This window comes from Onychostoma macrolepis, chromosome 03 (assembly GCF_012432095.1).
Source record: "Onychostoma macrolepis isolate SWU-2019 chromosome 03, ASM1243209v1, whole genome shotgun sequence".
Lineage (NCBI taxonomy): Eukaryota > Metazoa > Chordata > Actinopteri > Cypriniformes > Cyprinidae > Onychostoma > Onychostoma macrolepis.
Window position 1 is genome coordinate 14,437,134 of NC_081157.1, and position 16,912 is coordinate 14,454,045.

The following is a 16,912-nucleotide window of genomic DNA, read 5'->3' on the forward strand; positions in this document are numbered from 1 at the left end:
TTTAAAGGTGTTTCTTAAATATCTGCAAACATATTATGGTATTTTTATGCTTTCGTAGAGTCAAAATCCTACATACAGCACCTTTAAGGAAACATTACTGATAAGCTGTGTGGAAAAAAGAAGCAAATAACATGAAGAACAATGAAACATTAAAAAAAAAACCTGGTAAGTCTATTAGTCATAATCAATAAAGCTGACTACACTGCACAATTAATTTCTTTAGATTGTGTTTATACTTTATAATGCAATGTTTCACATGTGTGTAGAACAAAAACCTAGAAATCATGGAGATGACAAAAATTGAGTCTGTATTTGTATAAAATGCTTAAAAAACATGTAAATAGAAATCTAAGATGTGTTTTAATAAAAGTGTACACAAACATAAATGCTACTGTGAGTTTGAAATCAGATGCCTATTAAACAGTACTGTTTGACCTGGTTTATACTAGAAATTATATTCTACGGATCACTCCATACATAAAAGATTATATGGACTGTCAATTCTTAAACACTTACCAAGGAGCTAATAATGCACGCCAAACAGATTGTTATGTCAACACTGTTAAACTTACATCATGCATGTCCTCTACATCACTTGAGATGGCAATTGGAGGTCTGTTTAGAAACAAGTAAAAACAACACGCTTAGCTGTTAAGGCGTAAAACTCTGAATTTACCAGTCATAAAACAAATAACCAGAAATATATATACAGTGGAACTTCATTCTGAATTGGAATATAAGCTGAATCAGCTCCAGCCTCATGTGACATATCTGGTTCTGACTGTCTCGAGGACACGCAATCCTGCTTGTGTGTACACAAATAAAATGTGTTGTTTCTTTGAAAATTTTTGTAAAAGTAAAAATGTCATGCACGCGAACCTGCATAGACAGTTCGATTTTCGTCATCACTGGAACAAAAATACCTACATTTTAACACAAAAAACACATTCACCAACAAACAAGGACATTCTTACATGTCGTTTTACTCACACAGAGTAGCATACCTATTCTCTGGATGGGTGAGTGAGTCATTCTGTTCTTCGGCATTTTCATTAGTTGTTCTGCTGTTTGCATGGAATTAGAAAAATATAGTATCTTCATTTTCTAAGCTATCCAATGCTGAATTTTAAATGAGACATGAACGGTCAGTACACAAATCTACCATTCACATGTCGCAATGTGTTCTGCCAGCTGAGAAAGCACGATGCTTTGTTTGCACGTGAAGCACTCCCGCATGACAGCTGGAACCTAATATTAAAGTGAATTAAAAATTAAACAAACATAAACATTCACAAACTTTATTCACAACCTGTTAATTGGGTTGTACATTGCACTTACATTTGCTTCTTGAGGTTGGAGAACAAGATGTTTTTGCAGAGGAAGACTATATATCGGACTACGCTTTCCTTTACAGAAATTTCTTACATATGCTATTGAGCAGCCTGAAGGTTGAATCGGGATGTTTGTCAACTCCTTCCTTCGGTCACTCTTCGTGGCCAATGTGAAACCCCCTGCATCTCTAAGTAAAGGGTAGGCCTGACACAGGCATTCTGCTAAGTCTGAATGGCTGGCCATATTACTTGAAAAGTAATTAATTTGCGGCCAAGACCACATTCCTCGAGAAGCCTGGTGTCCTCGAGATTTGGCAAGAAAGTGCTCCCTGGTTCTAATAAACAGTAAAAATATTGACTCCAAGGGGCTTCACTTCTCCTTTTGAGGTGCTTTCCCTTATAGCCCCCAGACTCCGGATTGGAATTATATGGCTGAAACATGTCTTCCTATAATTTCAAAATATAAAGTAAAAAGTTGAAAAAAAAGACTAATAAGCCTATAAGTGTTCATCTACTGTCATCTACTAGCTGTAGTGATAATTTGATGACACTTTTATATTTTACAAAAGTGTTTGTTTATCACAAAGTATATTTTTGTCATCCCTTTAAAAGTAAATATTTATTTACTTTTATTTAGTAAAATCAGGGAATATCATGGGCAGCTGTCACTACAAATGAACCCCTTGCCACAGTCCACCTAGTCTCAGCCTCAGACGTTACGGAATGTTGGCTAAACATCTGATGAATATGGCACACAAAAGTGGAAACATTTCAGGAGTTTCGAAGTCGTCGTCGGATTGGTTGAATTATACAGGATTTCCGGGAGACGTGTGTGTCGCGTTCTTTAACGTTCCGCCTGGAAACAAAGATGCCGTGATGCCAAACCCCCTCACAAAAGAGTCATGTTTACAATTGTGTCGATTAGCGCTTATCAGGATCAAATAAACGCTGGACTTTCAAAAGTATGTGAAATAGTTAAAGTTTGTGGCATAGAATCTTTAAAATATGTCCGAGAGTTTTACACACCGGTCTGTTATTGTGGTGACATTTCCACGCCCCAAAACGTGACACTGAACGAAACGAGCTGTGATTGGTTGTTTGACATGTCGGTCAAACGGCCTCATGGGCAGGCCTTGGCCAATGAAAGCTTCCATAGATTCCAGACCTTCAGCCGTCAGTCTACGCGAGACTACCGTCCACCTAGCTCTGCAGAGTACATCAATGCCAGATAGGCTCTGGTCAGTTTTATAGTTTTAGAATATTTTAAATCCTAATGTTAATATTTCCTGTGTCACAACCATGCCATCTTCAATCCAATTTCTGAGAAAATTATTTGAAATGTTTAGATAATTTTATTCTTCTGAAGCAGGTTCTATTAGCATCTAGCATCAACAGAAAAAAAAAAAAAAATGGCTACTACATGAACTCCATTTGTTTTGTTGACTGTGGTGACGGACCAAAGATGGACCAATGACTAATTGTTTTATTTGTTCATTTAACTGTTTTTAAAAGTTACCTTGTCATCATAGCAGATGCACATCAGACATACTGTTCTGAGATGAGAGAAAATAGATAATTTGTATTCCAATGATATATCAAAATACTTAAATGTGAATCTTGAATAAAAGCTTTATGCACAATAACATACTCATTGTTGTGTTTGTTTTAACACAGTAGTTGATTGATTCAATGTTTTTGATAGTTAAAATGACTACAAATTCAGATTTTTGTCACCTCTGTCAGATGAATATTTTCATAATATTCGATCATGATATTTTACATTTGCTGAGGAATTGTTGGTCACGTGTGAAAATGTAATCTGTCTGCTTACATGAGAATGTGTTTTGAAATGTTCAAAAATATTGAAAAACATGTTCATAAAATGTTCAAAACAAGTTTACCCTGTTTTGTCCCACTTCTCAAGAATCAGTGATAGAACATGGTAAGACATGTGGCTTTAGCTGCATTGTGTTTATAAACTACAGAAAGGTCAATTAAATATATATATTTTGTCATAAACTTATCCCATGCAAATGTATTTCTAGTAACTTTACAATATATTTTCAAGGCCCACATACATCCAAAGCTGGCACTACAGTCAGTCTATTTTACAGTTTTTTTTTGCAATTATGTTTATTTATTCATTTTTTTCAATAAGAATAACATCTATAAATATCTATTAAAAAGAAAAAGAAACATTTATTTTGAAAAACTAAACAATCAACAGTGTCTCTGTTGGCATAATTCTTAAATTCTTTGCACACTGAGTCCAAATTTTTCATATGCGTTTTTTTCCTATTTGTCATCCTTTCCTATCAAAATGCTTGCTATGGAAGCGAAAACGCAGAAAATCGAACCTGGTTCGATTTTTTTATGATGGACAAAAGTTTCTAAGGCACTGTGTAAACGTGATTGACACAACGTGAGGTCGTAGTTATTTTTTTACGTGTGAAAATTTTGGACTCAGTGTGCAAAGACCTTTACTGTAAAGGAAGCTGAACTGTCTTTAGCTGAATGACAAATAGGCCTACACAATAAATAAGTAAATAAATAAATAAAAATAAGAAAAATATGTGTGAAAACACACCCAAAAAAATATTTTTATATATTGTATTTCTGTGTGTGTCAGACTGCTCAAGTGCAATACTCCGCAGAATTCAGGATCGTATGCGTGACAGGCGACTTTCTGTTTGCGCAATTCAGGATGCGTCAGTCAGCACGAGTAACACATTGAGATATTTTTTGTGGCCTACATCACTACATCATTATTTTAACATCAAGCAAGTCACGCACTTTGTTCTCATTCATGCGTATTCTTTTCATAAAAAATTCCGAAGGGCATACACAATATTTTATTACAATATAAGGCTTCTTTATTGTATTGTACATCTAACATGTATTATAGACCTATTTAATTATTATCAGAAGAGAATTGAAGCATCAGCATCATGATCAGCATCCAAAGGTCGAATTCTTTTGACAAGTGTCAGGCACAAAGTGCCCTTAAATTAAGCTTTTTGGCAGAATGTTGCGCTACAAATAAATAAGCTTTTCTTTAAATTTTGATGATTGATATTAAGGTCTGTTTGCACTTTCTGGTGCTGGTGCTAGAAAAGAGGTTTCTGAACCAAATGATATGAGAATAAGCAGGTGTTTCTGCACCGAAAGTAAACCCAGAGATGATTGAAATCAGTGTTTAGAAAGCAAACCTCTGGTATTTTTTTGCACAAAATTATAAAACAGTATCAATAAAGTTATTAATTCCAGCATTTATTATTATAAATTAAAAATGCATACTGTATTTCGAATCCCTTAATATATTTTTATTATTTACAGCAGCAAACACACATCTATTTTCGTAATTAAACTATGTTGATGCTCTTTATTTCATAATTAGATTGTCACTTCAGCAAGGATTTCATAGATGGGGTCAAATAATATTTATATTCTGTAAGGTAGCTGTAGTGTTCGTTTGTTTTTGTCTAATTGTTTAAATGCCCTGTTCAAAATTGTGCAAAACTTGATGTTGCATCTTTGAGAGATGATCTCGGTCAGTGCATTACAGCGATCACATTAGCTGCACTTGTTTAGTAATAAAAAATAAGAACTGCAGTGCAGTATTGTCTCACTTTTACTTATTTGCTTCGAGAGAGTCATTTAAACAGTGATGCTTAGTGTTTTTTCTTATACCCCACACTGAAATGTTTCTTCCTCCTTTCATCAGGTCATCTTGCAAGTTTTTGGCAGTAAATCAACGGTTTTCTCAGATGCTCTGATCAAGCATTTATTCCCCCTGAAAATACTGTGCTGCTTCTTCAGGTTTTCTGGTACAACACATTGTAAATGAGGCTGTCAGCTGTGTCTCTGGGAACTTGTAGTGTTTTGTAAATTTTCATGTAATTTAATAAAATAATTTCTCCTCTATAGCTTTTGAGAGAGCTCTTTTGACTTGGCTATATTTACTGCCATTAAAATAAGTAACTTAAGTCCCTGTGAATTCAAAATGTTATTTTTATTTTTATTTTTTTTGCTTTTAGTAATGTGTTAGCCTTAACATCATCTATAAGCTAGTGTGCTCCAAAACAATGACACAATTTGCATTTAGAAGATAAACTTTCTGTCCAATCAAAGCTCTCTAGAATCCGAAGCGTCCCGCCCCCTGCGCTATAAAGAGACGCTGGAGCTGCGCGGCGCGGCGGAGGTCGGTCTCTCTCTCTCTCAGAGTGTGTGTTTTGTGTGATGAATGGCGCATGGCACATTAAATAGGGGGCAGTGAATGATTCAGACATTATAAGAATCAGGGTTTCTGCAGGATTTTTAAGTTCAAATTTAAGACTTTTTAAGACATTTTTAAGACCTGCACAAATAAAATTAATACCATATGAGCAGGGTAGGGCATGGTAAACTATTAAACTGTAAAATGACTGTAAAAAGCATGATTTACAGTTCAGATATAAGTGCTCAGGAAAACAAAACGTTTTATAAAATGATACACTTCACATTTCAGCCTTTAAACCATTTTTTAAGAAAATATTAATTACATTAATTTAAACAAGTATTAGCAATAAATTATTATATTAATTAAATAACATACAAACACATTTTACTGTTTAGATTTTTATAATGAATTATCTTCTTATTGACCCACCAGTTCACATTTACAGCTCTGCGTGTTTGCAGGGTAAAAACATGGGTCGATTTTCACATTGGTCTGAACAAAAAAACAAAAAACCTAATGTTCCTGCTGCAGTTCTAGGACCCTATTTTTTGGGACAGCGCTATCTACTCCAACAGAGGAGACCTGATTCAAACATTAAACAAACAAACAGATGCAAAGACTAGATCCATGGAAACTATTCATTTTTTATCTTTTATCTTTTTAATGTAAGAGCTAGCGTGAACCATTTGAGGGGGAGTCAGCAATCTCCATTTAGCCTTTTTAGCTGTGCAAAACAGTTCATTGTGATGCTGGATGTTGTAAATTAGTATTTGTATTCAAATTATTTTACATTTATTGAAGTACTAATAATCACACCAATTTGTAACGCAAGTGTTTTACCATTTACTGCACTTTAAGTTTGTCATACATCAGACGTGAAGAGCTGCGGCTAATGAACTGAAGTCTCTTACAGACACAAGTCTTTCTTTCCAAGAAAACTGAATTTAAAACCAGAATATATAGAATATATTGAAATAAATTAGGTTAAATATTTCAAGAGGGTTACCAACGGGTATGTTTAGGGTTAGGAGTTGGTTAGGACAATAATTAAGTGTATACAATTAAACAACTACATAATTCCTTAAAAAATAATAATATACAGAATTGAATAGCAAGTGCTATAAAATAGTATGAGCCACTAATATTTGGTCATTTAGCAGATGCTTTTATCCAAAGCGACTTATAAATGAGGACAATGGAAGCAATCAAAATCAACAAAAGAGCAATGGTATGCAAGTGCTATAACAAGTCTCAGTTAGCTTAATGCAGTACACATAGCAAGGTTTTTTTTTTTTTTTTTTAAAGAATAGAATTAGAATAGAGAGTGCTAGAGTTAGAGGGTCAAATAAAGATGGAAGAGATGTGTTTTTAGCCGATTCTTGAAGATGGCTAAGTACTCAGCTGCTGGGATTGAGTTGGGCAGGTCATTCCACCAGGAAGGAACAGTTAATGTAAAAGTGATTTTGTGCCTCTTTGGGATGGTACAATAAAGCGACGTTCACTTGCAGAACGTAAGCTTCTAGAGCAGGGCTATTCAATTAACTTCATTTGAGGGCCGGATTATCGAATTTAACATTTCAAGGGGGCCAAGGGGGTGGGGGGCCGTCGCGATCTTTTTCTGGGGGGCCTATAAAATTGGAAATTAAATTTAAATGCATATTCAGCAGTAAAATTAACTAATATTACCAACAGTAGCATCTATAAAAGGTTAACATTAGTGCTGTCTGCCATTCAATAAAAAAAAATAATCACGCATTTCTGTAATTAATTTTAAAAATGTGACTAAATGTGACTAGTCATATAATTGTGTTGTCATATTTTCACACTGAACTTACAAATGAATATAGAAACAACAAAGATGGTATATTTTAAATTGTGTTTAATGGCATCTTTTTACTAGCCTATTATTAATGAAGAAGTATCATTGATACAAATAATGTTACTGTGAACTTAAAACAATCTTCACATAAACTATAAATTGTATGCATAAGCTATATTGATTATTCAAGCTACAAAAGTTAATCCGCAAGCAGAGCAGTCAAGTGATTTTCTCTTTTTCTTTAGTTCTTTGATTCACATCAATCACAGACTGCAGCAGGTTTCACTTTAAAAACAGCGCTGTTTCTTTAATAAAACCTGATGCACATGACGCGGATGTGAGACACATCCAATTTTCTCCCAACTCTTTATGGTCATTTAAGATTTTATAACTGATTTAAGACTCACCAAAACCATGTATTTTTACATCATTGTGTGTGGTTTTGTCCATTGAAGCGCTGGTGCGCTTGTCTGAAGCGGCTCAGCTTATGAGTAAGTTACAGCCAAACGTGCAGATTTTCAAACTATACTTCCTGCTTTGATAATCTTCGTCCAGTGTCGGCACTATTTCTTGCCAGAAGTTGTGACCGATAACACTGTCTTTAAACTTGTTTAAACTAACGTTAGAATTGTGGATCTCATAACTCCCTCACATAAACACTTGTCAAAACTGCCATGTTGCGGTCTCTGGCAGATTGTTTATTTTTGGCTGGCCCGAGCCAGAGTTGCCACCTTGTGGACAAACTAATTAGTGCAAGAACAATTCAAGGCGAATGTGCAACCTGCTTACTCTTCCTCGGGCCGGATGAAGATGATTGGCGGGCAGGCAATTGAATAGCCCTGTTCTAGAGGCACATAAGTCTGAAGTAATTAATTTAGGTAAAGGGGTGCAGAGCCAGTGGTCGTAGCTATTGGTAGCCAGTGCAAATTGATAAACAGAGGTGTCATGTTCTTCATTCTTTCTTACATTATTTTTGGCTCATTAAAAATTAATCTTGCTGCATGTTCTGGATTAATTGTAAAGGTTTGATAGAACTGGCTGGAAGACCTGACATAATACATACATACAAAAAATAAATAAATAAAATAATTAAAATATATATATATATATATATATAGGGTCCTAGAAATCCGGTTCTGAAACTACAGCCTCTGGTATTGCATGAATACATTACTCACAACAACAGCCTTATTGAACATGCGCATTCATTCTCTGCCAGCAGGAGGCGCTTTCGAACGGTTTCCGCGGTAACAGCAGAACACAAAGCAGCACCGGACTTTGAAACGTGCTGCGCTCATATTTATTTATAGCTTTTTGAAGTTTAATCGTCACATTAAGCTGCATCGTGATTCTGGTCTGTACCCAAATTTAAGACCTCTTGAAATCATAATTAAGACTTTCTTGTACAATTTAAGACTTTTTATGACCTTAAATTTGATAAAGTAAATTTAAGACATTTTAAGACTTTTTAAGGACCCGCGGAAACCCTGAAGAATGCTTTCGATCGGGCGAGTGAAGTGTGGTTTGGTGTTGTGTCAGTCTGCTCCGGTCAACAGACACGCTAGCACAGAGAGGATCAAAGACTAGAAATATTTATATCCCTTGAAAGACATATGCTCGAGTCGCGTAGACCTAAAAACATATCCATTTGAATTCTACACAGAATACATGTCATAGCGATATAGATGGGGTTAGGAGGAGAAATTGTTAACTGACCAGTAGAAGAGATGACACTAAAGGGTTTACAACCGTTCCGTATGAAAGCCACGACCACCGCCATAATAACAAACTCTAAATTGAGAATTAATTATTCTTTTTTCGGACAAATGTTTGATTTGTTAACACCGTCGTTCGAGGAAGGCTTTAGGACCACGCGGAAAACACCGCCTGCTGGTCGAGCTGACGCAGTTAGCCTGGTTTTTATAATTTTTTTTTTTTTTTAACGTCCGCGTTTAATCTTCGGTAAGTCAGTTTTGGCGAATGCATGCAGCCACGCAAGAAAACATGCCCTCTATCTTAGGGAAGACGTGATCGATAAGAGAAGTCATCTATAGTAGGTAATGTGAAATGGATAAAAACATTTAGCATTTATATAACTTCTAGCATATTCTTAATCTTGGACCTCTTTCTTGAAATTCAAAATGACCCAATGTAGTGTCAAGCACCAAAAGCAGCCCATATTAATTCTGTAAGTTAACTTTAATTTAAAAATATACATTTAAAAAAAAAATATGTATAGCACTGTACATGGGTTAAAGACGTGTTTCAAGCATCAAAGAAAAAATCCTTTTAAGTTGAGTTTTTTCCCCATACATTAGAATGTGTCCCGTTTAAGTTTAGTATCATGGGTTTTTTATTTATTTATTTTTTTATTACCATGTTTGACACAAGACACGCTAAAATGTCATTCAGTGTAACAATATTTATATACCAAAAAATCTTGTTGGGCATATTTTAAAACATGAATCATTTGATGACATATTAAAAGACTATTTAAGCATCACAGTGCAGCCCATATATATATATATATATATATATATATATATTATATACACTTTGCTAATGTCCTTCAAACCACTGTTTTCCAATTTGCCAGCAAGAAGTTTTTGTAAGGAAGTGTTACAAAAGTGTTACATATTATTTTTACATAAATATGTGTTACACTGAATGACCATGGTTTGTTACTCTGAATGACGATTTGCCATATAGAGAGATAATAATGCCATTGTTCCCATAACTGAAATATTTTTAGTATAAATCTGTCATTAAATTAGTTTTAATAATAATCCTGAGTAAATGACTGCAGAAACAGATGCATTTTTCTGATGCTCCCCTGCCATGCTTGCTTAGCTTGTCACTTTGTTTCTGATTTGCTCATCCTCAAATTCCTGCTTGCAGCCACATTTATTAAAACTTTCTGTTTGCAAACATAAATGACATTATCAGGATGAGTATTTGGGGTGGAGAATCCCCTCAGTGATCTCTCATGAACTACTGAAATACTGTAGCGAGGGGGTCTCTCTGCCCAGAAATATTGGCAAGCTGTTATTCCAACAATTGCAATCCTCAATACCCTTATCTTTTCCTGGCTAAAGGCATGTTTACACCAAGTACGGTAAGAATAAAGATTAAAAAAAGTGGGGAAAAAACCTGTGTATAAAAGAATAGCAGATTCCACAGCAGAACTACAATAACTGCACAGAGAAACGATGTTGTTGGAATCTTTTATATTGTTGGATTTATTTATTTATTTTTCCCCAGCTGATGAACTAGACAGTCAATTAGACTTCATTCAACTTTTAAAGAGCTCGAGCATTTAAAGTGGCAGACAACAAATCTGCAGCACATGCTTAGAATGAACAGTGCTATTGTTCATCGGTGTGGAGACTAGCATAGTTACTGTGCGTTCACACCAGACGCGACTTGCGCAAATGAATTGTGCTATTCGCGCGTAATTGGATGCTTGAACATTTTGAGTTTACTTGCTTCATTCGCACGTGAAATTCACTTCACAACAGACGCATATGGAAGGCCAAAAGGGCCAAATACATGTGAATTTTAACGCGTAAACAACACGTATTTAACGCGTGAAAAATCAGTGTGTTAAATACGCGTATTTAACGTGGTAAATACACGTTAAAAATCAGTTTGAACGGGTCAGTGTCATTGGCTGCTGAGGACTTGGCTCAAACCATTTATGTGTGCTTAGGGGGGGTGTACCATTCATAGACTACTCTACCAGCATTTAACATGCCTAATTATGTTTTTTTTTTTTTTTTCCTCTTTTGTATAGCCTATAGAAATAATATATTTAAATCGCAGTTTTATGAAAACTTTTTATAAAAATAAAACTGCCTCCTTTTTCTTCACTCATGCCGTTTTGTAAATAAACACATGGACATTCTAGCTTTAACAGTGATCAAACTTAAGTTAGCATCAAAGCATTAACATTTGTGTGGGGAAATCAGTTACAATGGAGGTAAGCAATCAATGCAGGTTTAAGATACAAACCATTGCCATCAATATCCGTCTTTGGAAAACAATCAATATCTTTGTAATCAACAGCTTTTATTGTGCTTACATTTACAGCTATCGCCAGCAGGTGGCGCTTATTGAATCCTTTTTGTTCAGAGATTATGCACTCATCAGACAAACAGTAATTAGGTACACAGGTGATGTTATCCATTTAAATGAATTTAAAGACTTGAAGTATTTAAATATTGTATTTAAGACTTTCAGGATTCGAATGAGAGCTATCCTCGGGTCAGGACAGCAGAAGTATTTCTTCCTATGTCTTTTTTTTCCCCCCCATTGAAGAATGATGGTAACCAAACCAATTAATTATTATTTTTTCCATACTATGGAAGTCAATGGGGACCTACATTCTTCAAAATATTGTCTTTTTATGTTCTACACAAGAAATAAACTCATAGAAGTTCAGAACATGAGGGTGAAAAAAATGGCAGAATTTTCATTTTTGGTGAACTATCCCTTTAACTCCTGTTATGATCTGACAAGTTCAGTGTTTTAAATGGGTTCCAAATTGAAATCACACTCTTACTAAAGACACAAGATATTATTCTGAGTTGAGTTGTTTCTGTAATACAGCCACAGAAAACCATTCTAGGTCAGCTTTCCTGTAGCTCAAATAGTAGAGCATGGCGCTAGCAACGCCAAGATCATGGGTTCGATTCCCAGGGAAAGCAAGAGCTGATAAAATGTAAAAACTGTAACTTGAATGCAATGTAAGTCGCTTTGGATAAAAGCGTCTGCTAAATGCATAAATGTAAATGTAAATAATTCCAACTCTTCCCTCAGTGTCCAGGCAATTTGTACTTACCTCAGACTTGTTATGATAACATGACCCAATTTACACCCTGGGATGAAAAAATTATATCCATTATCTAATTTATATTCCACAAATGTGATATCTTACCAGGTTTCAAGTATAAATACTGCCTATAATGGTCTATAAAAATAAATACTATGTTATAAGGCTTGTGTTATCTGTATGCTTAAGTCTTCATAAAAAAAAAAAATTACCTAAAATTGAGTACCAAATTAAATCGGTCAACAATCCATTAACAAGAGATATATAGTTTTATTTTCAAATTACATTTAGTCAACTATGACTGTTAAGATTCATTTTAATATGCTAATAAAAATACTGCAGACTTTCTCCAGGTCTTACCACTTTATTAAAATTAAGCAAAACAAAATGATAAATGTTTACTTTACAGAGCTGTCAAGTATTTGCCAGAGCGAGTTTAAACTTTGAATAACACTGTCATTTGATAACTTCTCTGTTATACTCTTGGGTTACTTGTAAAAACAAACATCAAATAAAATAAGAAAAACATACAACAGGTTCTATTTTGTTTTGTAAGGCCATTCAAGCATCCATTATGGATTAAACAGTGACTTTAAGCCAGTCCAAAAGTGGGAGCCTGAATGATGCCCTCACACATGTACTTGGTGAACATCTTGTAGGTGTTATGGATGGGAAGTTTTAGTTTTACGAGACAAGTATTGGCCTCAGGGTACTTCCTTCCCATCTCGTGAATAAAATTCAGCATTGGCTGTGGAGAAAAACCAAGCGCTGGAATTATATCCGCTCCAGAGGCGAACACCAGCAGTTGATCTAGTGTTATCTCAAACACACCATCTATAAGTAATAAAAATAAAGTAATAAAATACATAGCATTTGTGATACGCAAGACTGTGCGTATCTCAATGAAATCAAAATACTGCTACTCAGCAAATCATTAAATTACCTTCAATATCTAAAAGGAAATCTCTCCAGAATCTTTCCACTTTTGTTTCCAGTTGCCACCGATTGCTTCCAGTAGGGGACAGTTCCGCTTGGAACAAGGAGATCAAGTCTGTAGCTTTTAGAGGCCTCTCTGATAAACAGAATGCTGTCTTGAAGATGCTGTGATAAATTTTCATCATGTCCAGAAGGCCAAGTGTGTTTAGCCCTTCAGCAAATCTGTAAAAGAAAAAAATAATAAACTATACAAAACATATTTCACACGTATTTAACGCAATGATTTTTCACGTGTTAAATACACGTATGACATGGTCATTATTACCTGCACACACCTGTGGGCACAGCAGCAGATGTTGAAGGGCCGGCAGGGGAAGCAGGTTCTGGCAGAGGGGACCCAGGCTCACTGCCATCAAAAGAACCAGTCGGCTCTGTCATGACAATATTAAGTATTAATACAACATTACACACACTGCACATTACACCAGTCAGAGAGAAATTAATTTAGACTTTTCATCATAAAAAAAAAACAACATATATGCCCTGTTGTGTTGCTTCACTTGTCAACACACCTCCTGTCTCTGACTGCCCTGCTGCTGCTGCTGCTGCTTCTGTCTCGCCCTGGTCCTCGGGGTGGTCGTACCCTGAGGCCTGATTCTCCTCATCCTCCTCTCCATATTCCCGCTTGTCTCCCGTGGGGAGACGAAGGGGTCGAGGAAAGACAGGACCACAGAGTACTTCCACTTTTTCCTTGACCCTGCTGCTGACCCACTCCTCTTCTCCGTCTCCTTTCTCCTCTCCTTTAAATATGTGTCCCTCAGACTCTTCCACTTCTTTCTGCACACTTTCTCTGAATAAACACATCAACTCGTCAGCGGGAAAGTAGTTGTAAAATACAGCGAATAAGCTCAATTTCCCGCCTTTAGCTAGCTTGTAGTCTCTCTATCTCTCTCTCTCTCTCTCTCTATATATATATATATATATATATTTTTTTTTTGTTTGTTTTTTTTTTGTGTAAAGAGCGTTTTTTACAACTTACCAGATTGTCCGACCTCCTCACTCACTTTCTTCCAAGCAAAATCCTTTTTATTCCTTGTTTCTGTAGAAATATGAAGATGTATCATACAGCTCCGTGTGTCCACAAACAGTGATGATTATTTTGTTGTTTCGGATTCCCTCCGTTCGCTACGTTGTAATCACATCACTACTAGAGAAAGCTCCTGATTGGTTAATGCGGCGCAAATTTTCGCCAAAGTTCAGATTTTTCAACTCATGCGAATCACGCGTTATGTGCATCAAACGCCCAAAACACTCAATTTGCGCCGCAGGATGTCTATTTGCGTCTTTGCATTGACTTAACATGTAAATCACTCGCGCTTAACGCTTCATTCGCGTCTGGTGTGAACGCACCATTATAGTTACTGTTCTTGGTGTGAACGGGCTTTAAGAGTGCCACCTAAGCTACTGGGTCCACACTTAGTTTATAAGCTTTTTGCCTTTTTATAGTGCCTAGTGACTCCCTCTGTTCATGGGTGTCTATAATTAATTAATTAATAATCAAATTAAACAATAACAAAATGCATTTAAATATTAATATTTATTAGGTTTAACACATTTGTCAATGATAAACATTCCTCATTCATCTGTAATATAAATAAGATACTGTCATGATACTGTCAACAGAGAATTTGCAAACCATTACCCTGAATGACGAAACTTCTACTTCAGCTAATATTTTCAGGAAATCAAATGGCCACCTATTTCAAACAGTGAACTTGACCAGTAAAGTTAATCACAATTATTCACAACACCTACTTGTTTTTCAAAAATTGTTTTTTTGGCATTTCAGTGAATGAAGTGTGTTTTTGTAACCTACGTTACCACACCATGAAAAAGTTAAATTAAGTATTTAAGAGCAATAAACTCACTTTTCTGCAGCGCCACACGGTCTTCCAGGTGACATTTAATGATGCCACAGACTGTCAAATGACTAAGTTTTTTTTTTATATGATTTCAGAATAACTTATTCCTGTTACACTGAATGATCTCGGATAAACTGCATTTTCGGGACAAAAGTCCCCTGTCCATTTAAATACTTAAAAAAATAAAATAAATAAGACAGTCCTTTTAATATAACACAGTCGATACTTCTTTGAAAGACAACAAATATATTTTGTTATAACTTGGTAGTTTATTTAAAGATGTATTGGTAAAATCAAAGTCCGGACCATAATGCTGAATGACAATTTTACACTTTGGAACATTATTTCCCCCATATTTTGATATTTTATTGTCACAAAAGTTAATGCTGTATGTATTTTATAATTTAATGCGGACACCAAAATGGTGATGTCTTGTCTTTGACCCACATATGCTTACATCACACAAACATACATTTATGGCACTTAAGTGAACTTTAAACAATGTACAATGGTGTAATTAAAAATGCACTATTGGCATCACTTTAAATACGCCACTAAACGTTTTGCAATTAATCATCATTGCACACCTGCAAGGTAATGTGCATAGGAAAAAAGACCAAAAAATAAGTCAACAAACTAAGAAACAAAAGAAAATCCAGCACACTACCAATACTTGTAAGTTTCAGAAACAATTTATTGGCAACGTTTTGGTCTCATGACCTTCATCAGGCATATTCATACACAGATGCAAGCTCAATCACATTAAATGACATAATGACCAATCACTGCAAAAGATGCAATTAAAAAAAAAAAAACCTTACTTTTCTAAAATATTGCAGTCTCTGGGGTGTTGAATAATTTTGTTTGCTACTATGGGTGGCCATAACAGGAGTTGTTTTCTGATGTTCTCCATGTCTTACTCCATGACCAGAAAAAATAAAATAAATCAACATTATCTGTCTAAATACATTAAACACAGAGTGACATTGACTTGGCAAAAAGTTTGATTAACTGACTGCTGATTAAAAACAACCAGAAAACAACAAAATGAAAATGTTTGGCTAATCATTGACTCCTAAACCAGTCATGGAGATGCATCTTGTTCAGAATGTGTCTCTGCTGAGGATGAGACTGCAGACGAACACAAATCATCTGACATCATTCTGAGCAAAATGTGAAGAGAGACGTTTGATTATTAACTTAATGCTTAGTGGGTTTTTTTTTTTTAATTCAAATCGTCTATTTTTGTCCTTTTGAAGATCTCAGGTTGTGACGCTAGGTCTGGTGCAGGTTGCTCTCATTGATTATGTGTAGGTCATTGTCTGTGTGATAATATCCACACACCATTTCAAACAGGAGTATCCCTTGTGACCACACGGTCATTAGCTTGCATGACTTCTGGTGGACAGTACGCTCTTGTGCCACTAAAGACGACTGACACGCGTTCACATTCACATGTTGATTACATATAAGATGTGTTTCTGTGAGATAATTACCAGAGTAGATCATAATACTGAGAACTTGATGAACGCACCACAGTCAGAGTCGATCAGATTGAGCTCCAGGGAGTTCTGGTTCACCAGCAGGTTCTCAGGTTTCGGGTCTCCATGCCTCGCTGGCTGCAGATCCTCTGTGGAGCTTCATGAAACTATTCAAGTTCATGCAGGGCATGTGGCGCTCCATGACCATGACGCAGTGGTCTGTGTCGTCCTCCCAGTCCAGCAGTTTAATAATCTGAGGAACACTGGGGCCCTTATTGGTTATGAATGACAGGCCAATCTCCATGGGGAGGCTTTTAGGATGACCAGGCTAAAAGAAAATAAATATTAAATTCAGGTTTATTTGTATAGCGCT